Source organism: Suncus etruscus, chromosome 9 (genome assembly GCF_024139225.1).
Source record: "Suncus etruscus isolate mSunEtr1 chromosome 9, mSunEtr1.pri.cur, whole genome shotgun sequence".
NCBI lineage: Eukaryota > Metazoa > Chordata > Mammalia > Eulipotyphla > Soricidae > Suncus > Suncus etruscus.
Window position 1 is genome coordinate 67,372,502 of NC_064856.1, and position 8,220 is coordinate 67,380,721.

The following is an 8,220-nucleotide window of genomic DNA, read 5'->3' on the forward strand; positions in this document are numbered from 1 at the left end:
TGTTCAAAGAACTCAAAGAAACCATGAATCGAGTTGAACAGAACACTAATAAGAACCAAGAAAATATGAAGACAGAAATCACAAAACTCCAAACTGAAATAACATATCAATTAACAGGCCTGAAAAAGTCAGTAAACGAAGTGAATGACAAAATGGATAAGCTCTGGGACAGGGTATAAGAAGCTGAGAATAGACTTGGTGCTGTGGAAGATGAGATACATAACAATTCCATACAGCAGGAGAGATTGGACAAAAAACTTAAAGCAAATGAGCAGACAACGGAAAAATTAGTCAAAGAATGGGAACAGATGAAAATAGAAGTCGGGGCCGGGAAGGTGGCGCTAGAGGTAAGGTGTCTGCCTTACAAGCGCTAGCCAAGGAACGAACCGCGGTTCGATCCCCCGGCGTCCCATATGGTCCCCCCAAGCCAGGGGCAATTTCTGAGCACATAGCCAGGAGTAACCCCTGAGCGTCAAACGGGTGTAGCCCAAAAACCAAAAAAAAAAAAAAAAAAGAAAATAGAAGTCTATGATAAGATCAACAGAAACAACTTAAGAATCATTGGAGTCCCAGAGACCCAGGAAGAAAATTCCCAGGAAGAATCAATGGTCAAGAACATCATTAAAGAGAAACTTCCAGAGCTAAAGAATATAGGTGATCAAATCCTACATGCTCGAAGAGTACCAACCAAAAGAGACCCCAGAATAAACACCCCAAGACACATCCTAGTCACAATGACAAATCCCACAGATAGAGACAGAATTCTGAAAACAGCAAGATCAAAAGGGGAAATTACATTCAAGCAAGCATCCTTGAGATTTACAGCAGACCTGTCACCAGAAACACTCAATGCCAGAAAGCAGTGGTGGGATATTGTGACAAGACTGAATGAAATGAATGCTTCACCCAGAATACTATACCCAGCAAAACTCACTTTCCGATTTGACGGAAGAATACATGGTTTCACAGACAAAAAGCAGCTCAGAAACTTTACAGACTCCAAACCAGTCTTAAGAGAAAAACTGAAAGACCTAATTTAAGACAAGACTAACCAAGAGACACACCAAATTTTGATATAAAGATGGAATTAAATCCCAGGACAATTCTTTCTCTCAATGTCAATGGACTAAATGCACCAGTCAAGAGACACAGAGTGGCTAAATGGATCAAAAAACTCAATCCAACCTTCTGCTGCCTACAAGAAACGCACCTGAATAGTCAGAACAAACATAGACTCAAAATAAAAGGCTGGAGAAAAATTATCCAAGCAAACAACACCCATAAAAAAGCTGGAGTGGCCATACTAATATCAGATAATGCAAACTTTATACTCAGGAAGGTTGTAAGGGACAAAGATGGACATTTTATATTAATCAAGGGGTATGTAGAGCAGGAAGAAATAACTCTCCTAAACATATATGCACCGAATGAGGGGCCAGCAAAATATTTAATACAACTGTTGACAAATCTGAAAAATAATATCAATAACAACACAATAATTATGGGGGACCTCAACACTGCTTTGTCAACACTGGATAGGTCAACCAGACTGAAACCCAACAAGAATATACTAGACCTGAGGAGAGAATTGGAAGAAAGAGGCTTAGTGGATATATATAGGACACTCCACCCCCAGAAACCTGGATACACATTCTTCTCCAATGTACATGGGACATTCTCCAGGATAGACTACATGCTGGCACATAAAACATACCTCCATAATATCAAGAGGATAGAAATTTTGCAGACTGCCTTTGCTGACCACAAGGCTCTGAAATTATTAGTGAATTCCAAAGGGACTCAGAAGAAAAACCTTAACACCTGGAAGTTAAACAGCCTCATACTCAATAACCAGTGGGTCCGAGATGAAATCAAGAAGGAAATCAAAAGGTTCCTGGAAACAAATGACAATCAAGACACAAACTATCAGAACTTATGGGACACAGCAAAAGCAGTACTGAGAGGAAAATTTATAGCTTTGCAAGCACACATCAGGAAGGAAGAAGGAGCTTACCTGAGTAGCCTAATGACACAGCTAATAGAACTAGAAAATGCTCAACAAAAGGACCCAAAAATAGGAAGACAGAAGGAAATAACAAAGCTGAGAGCAGAAATCAATGAAGTGGAAACCCAAAAAACAATCCGAAAGATCAACGAAAGCAGAAGTTGGTTCTTTGAAAAAATAAACAAGATTGATAGACCACTGGCAAACCTAACAAAGAAAGAGAGAGAGAGAAACTTGATAACTCGTATTAGGAATGAAAAAGGAGAGATCACTACTGATATGAGAGAGATTCAGAGGGTAATCAGAAACTACTTTGAGAAACTCTACGCCACTAAAAATGAGAACCTGGAAGAAATGGATAAATTCTTGGACTCTTATAATCTTCCACGGTTGAAGGAAGAGGATGTAGCATATCTAAACAACCCCATCACCATTGATGAAATTAGAATGGTAATCAAAAGTCTGCCGAAAAACAAAAGCCCACGCCCAGATGGATTCACTAATGAATTCTTTCAAAATTTCCAAGAGGAACTACTACCAATCCTGGCAAGACTCTTTCATGAAATTGAACAAACGGAAACACTTCCAAATAGCTTTTATGAAGCCAACATCACCTTGATACCTAAACCAGACAGAGATGCTACAAAAAAAGAAAATTACAGACCAATATCGCTGATGAATGCAGATGCAAAGATCCTCAACAAAATCCTGGCAAATAGGATTCAATGCCTCATTAAGAAGATCATCCACTATGATCAAGTAGGTTTCATCCCAGGAATGCAAGGCTGGTTTAACATCCGTAAATCTATCAACATCATACACAACATCAATAACAAGAAAAATAAAAACCACATGATCATATCAATAGATGCAGAGAAAGCATTTGATAAGGTCCAACACCCATTCTTGATCAAAACTCTCAGCAAAATGGGAATGGAAGGAACCTTTCTCAATCTAGTTGAAGCCATCTACCACAAGCCAACGGCAAATATTATCCTCAACGGAGAAAAACTAAAAGCCTTCCCTCTAAATTCTGGTACAAGACAAGGCTGTCCTCTCTCACCACTCCTATTCAACATAGCACTGGAAGTACTTGCTATAGCGATTAGGCAAGAAAAAGATATCAAGGGAATCCAGATAGGAAAGGAAGAAGTCAAGCTCTCACTGTTTGCAGATGACATGATACTCTACTTAGAAAACCCTAAAGACTCTACCAAAAAGCTTCTAGAAACAATAGACTCATATAGCAAGGTGGCAGGCTACAAAATTAACACACAAAAATCAATGGCCTTTCTATACACCAACAGTAATAAGGAAGAAATGGACATTAAGAAAACAACCCCATTCACAATAGTGCCACACAAACTCAAATATCTTGGAATCAACTTGACTAAAAATGTGAAGGACCTATACAGAGAAAACTATAAAACTCTGTTCCAAGAAATAAGAGAGGACACACGGAAATGGAAATGCATACCCTGCTCGTGGATTGGCAGGATTAACATAATCAAAATGGCAATACTCCCCAAGGCATTATACATATTTAATGCTATCCCTCTAAAGATACCCATGACATTCTTCAAAGAAGTGGATCAGACACTTTTGAAATTCATTTGGAACAATAAACACCCTCAAATAGCCAAAGCAATCATTGGGAAAAAGAATATGGGAGGAATTACTTTCCCCAACTTTAAACTGTACTACAAAGCAATAGTTATCAAAACAGCATGGTATTGGAATAAGGACAGGCCCTCAGATCAGTGGAATAGGCTTGAATACTCAGAAAATTTTCCCCAGACATACAGTCAACTAATTTTTGATAAAGGAGCAGGAAACCCTAAATGGAGCAGGGAAAGCCTCTTCAACAAGTGGTGTTGGCACAATTGGATAGCTGCTTGCAAAAAATTGAACTTAGACCCCCAGCTATCATCATGTACGAAGGTAAAATCCAAATGGATTAAAGACCTCGATATCAGCCCCAAAACCATAAGATATATAGAACAGCACATAGGCAAGACACTCCAGGACATTACAGGCATCTTCAAGGAGGAAACTGCACTCTCCAAGCAAGTGAAAGCAGAGATTAACAGATGGGAATATATTAAGCTGAGAAGCTTCTGCACCTCAAAGGAAATAGTGCCCAGGATACAAGAGCCACCCACTGAGTGGGAGAAACTATTCACCCAATACCCATCAGATAAGGGGCTAATCTCCAAAATATACAAGGCACTGACAGAACTTTACAAGAAAAAAACATCTAATCCCATCAAAAAATGGGGAGAAGAAATGAACAGACACTTTGACAAAGAAGAAATACAAATGGCCAAAAGACACATGAAAAAGTGCTCCACATCACTAATCATCAGGGAGATGCAAATCAAAACAACGATGAGATACCATCTCACACCACAGAGAATGGCACACATCACAAAGAATGAGAATAAACAGTGTTGGCGGGGATGTGGAGAGAAAGGAACTCTTATCCACTGCTGGTGGGAATGCTGTCTAGTTCAACCTTTATGGAAAGCGATATGGAGATTCCTCCAAAAACTGGAAATCGAGCTCCCATATGATCCAGCTATACCACTCCTAGGAATATACCCTAAGAACACAAAAATACAGTACAAAAACCCCTTCCTTACACCCATATTCATTGCAGCACTATTTACCATAGCAAGACTCTGGAAACAACCAAGATGCCCTTCAACAGATGAATGGCTAAAGAAACTGTGGTACATATACACAATGGAATATTATGCAGCTGTCAGGAGAGATGAAGTCATGAAATTTTCCTATACATGGATGTACACGGAATCTATTATGCTGAGTGAAATAAGCCAGAGAGAGAGAGAAAAACACAGAATGGTCTCACTCATCTATGGGTTTTAAGAAAAATGAAAGACATTCTTGCAATAATAATTTTTAGACACAAAAGAGAAAAGAGCTGGAAGTTCCAGCTCACCACAGGAAGCTCACCACAAAGAGTGATGAGTTTAACTAGAGAAATAACTACATTCTGAACTTTCCTAATAATGAGAATGTATGAGGGAAATGGAGAGCCTGTTTAAAGTACAGGCAGGGGTTAGGTGGGGGAGGAGGGAGACTTGGGACATTGGTGGTGGGAATGTTGCACTGGTGATGGGTGGCGTTCTTTACATGACTGAAACCCAAACACAATCATGTATGTAATCAAGGTGTTTAAATAAAATTAAAAAAAAAAAAGCACAGGGAACCATATGGGATGCTGGGATTCGAACTGGCAAACAGGGGGGACCATATGGGATGCCAGAATTTGAACCACCATCTGACCTGAATCAGCTGCATGCAAGGCAAACTCCCTGCTACTGTGCTATCTCTTCAGCCCTGAGGAAGCATCTTTTATGAATTATAGATTCAGAAAGAATGTGCTTGGGAGTAAAATGGCAGGATATAAATAAAAATATCCTACTGCTTCTTTTTTTGTCACAATGAAATCTCCAAGTCCGGTCTATTTTCTTGTCATACACTACCTTCTCCTATGAACTATTTGGCAACAATTTTCCCACACCTAGAAAATGCTTATAATAACTAGTAGGTAGATAACATGGGTGAAGCTAGTCAAGTGGGGATTGAGAACCCAAATATCTGTACTATCTGAAGAGGTAAGGAAGCTGTTGCTTCAACAAGTGGCTACAACCACTGCATGGAAGAATTCAGGCTAAGGGTTATCAGAACTCCACTATTATCAACAGAATCTAGAAATGCCAGTTAATGAGATTTTTCAACTCCGTGTGTCAACAAAAACCTGCCTACGTGCTTACTTCTTCACGGTTGGTCTAAAACTTCCCTAATTTTTTTTGGCTGGAGCAATAGCACAGCAGGTAGGGCATTTGCTTTGCATACGGTCCACCTGGGTTTTATCCCCAGCATCCTATGCCTGTCCTGGGCCTGTCAGGATAATTTTTGAGTGCAGAGTCAGGAGTGACTGTTGAGTACTGCCAGGTGTGGCCCCAAAATAAAAACAAGAGAGTGAGAGAACCTATGTTAAAACATTAAAACAGGGCCAGAGCAGTGGCACAAGCAGTAGGGTGTTTGTCTTTCATGCGCTAACCTAGGACAGACCGAGGTTCAATCCCCCGGCATCCAATAGGTTCCCCCAAGCCAGGAGCAATTTCTGAGTGCATAGACAGGAGTAACCCCTGTGCGTCACCAGGTGTGGCCCAAAAAGCAAAAAACAAACAAACACCATTAAAACAACAAAACAACAACTTTCCTAGTTTTTCCTAGTTTTCTATGATAGCATACTTGAAGGGCTGAAGGACCTTTTTTTTTGGTTTTTGGTATTTGGGTCACACCTGGCAATGGTCAGGGGTTCCTCCTGACTCTACGCTCAGAAATCGCTCCTGGCAGGCTTGGGGGACCATATGGCATGCCGGGATTTGAACATCCGTCCTTCTGCATGCAAGACAAACGTCCTACCTCATGCTATCTCTGAAGCCCCTAAAGGACTTCTTTCATCTCTTCTCCAGATATAGGCTCACTTCTTACTTCTCTTGCAAAGTTCTATGTTACAACATTCTGCTTATATCATAGTTTGCCTGCTCCTTTAAGTAGCAAGTTCTATTCCTTTCCTTGTGGAATTATACTATACCAACATACCAACATACCAATACTCATTGTTTTTCTGGTTATTCTGGTTTTTGGGTCACATTAATCAATGCTCAGGGCTTACTTTTGGCTCTGTGCTCAGGGATCATTCCTGGAGGGGTTTGGGGGATCATATGGAGTGCTGGGTATCAAAACTGGGTAAGCTGCTTGTAAGGCATGTGTTCTATCTACTGTATTAGGTCTCTGCCCCCCCCCTCATTTTGGGAGGAGGTGATGTGCTCCAAAGTGCTCAGGAGCTATTTCAAGTTTAGTACTTTTGAATTGCCTCCTGGTGGGACCAGGGATCCAATTTAGAGCTTTCACATGGAAAACATGTGCTCCAATCGCGGAGCAATCTCTGCGATTCTGCATCCCCAAACTTAAAGGTTGCTGGCTGGGGTCGGAGCAATAGTACAGTGGGTAAGGGCATTAGCCTTACATGCAGCTGACCTGGGCTCAATCCCTGGCATCCCATATAGTTCCCTAAGCCTGACAGGATTAATTTCTGAGCACAGAACCAGGAATAACCCCTGAAAGTCGCCGTGTGTGTCCCCTCCCAACCCCAAGAAAAGTTTGCTGACCATGTGTCACCTTGAGTGACAGCTCATCTCCATCTCATTATGATCTTTTGCATGCCTCTTTTTTTTTTTTTTTTTTTGGTTTTTGGGCCACACCCAGCGATGCTTAGGGGTTACTCCTGGCTGTCTGCTCAGAAATAGCTCCTGGCAGGCACGGGGGACCATATGGGACACCGGGATTCGAACCAACCACCTTTTCTTTGTTTGTTTGTTTGTTTTTTGTTTTGTTTTGTTATTTTTGGGCCACACCCGGCGGTGCTCAGGGGTTACTCCTGGCTGTCTGCTGAGAAATAGCTCCTGGCAGGCACGGGGGACCATATGGGACACCAGGATTCGAACCAACCATCTTTGGTCCTGGATCGGCTGCTTGCAAGGCAAACGCCGCTGTGCTATCTCTCCAGGCCATCATGCCTCTTTCTTTAACCCTCTGTGCCATCACACATGAACCTCATCCCAGGAATGCAGTCTGGGAAAGGAAGTGGAAAGATCAAATCTATATGGCATCACCAAAGGGTCAGAAGTTTATATCATAAAAAATGTCAGCATTGGGCCCAGAGAGATAGCACAGCAGCGTTTGCCTTGCAAGCAGCCGATCCAGGACCAAAGGTGGTTGGTTCGAATCCCGGTGTCCCATGTGGTCCCCCGTGCCTGCCAGGAGCTATTTCTGAGCAGACAGCCAGGAGTAACCCCTGAGCACTGCTGGGTGTGGCCCAAAAAACCAAAAAAAAAAAAAAAAATGTCAGTATTAACACAGAATTCTTTGAAAAGAATTATAGACTGGAAAGATAACACAGTGAGCTGGGGCACATTATTATTATTATTATTATTATTATTATTATTATATTTTTTTAGTTTTTGGGCCACACCCAGCGGTGCTCAGGGGTTACTCCTGGCTGTCTGCTCAGAAATAGCTCCTGGCAGGCACGGGGGACCATATGGGACACCAGGATTCGAACCAACCACCTTTGGTCCTGGATCGGCTGCTTGCAAGGCAAACGCCGCTGTGCTATC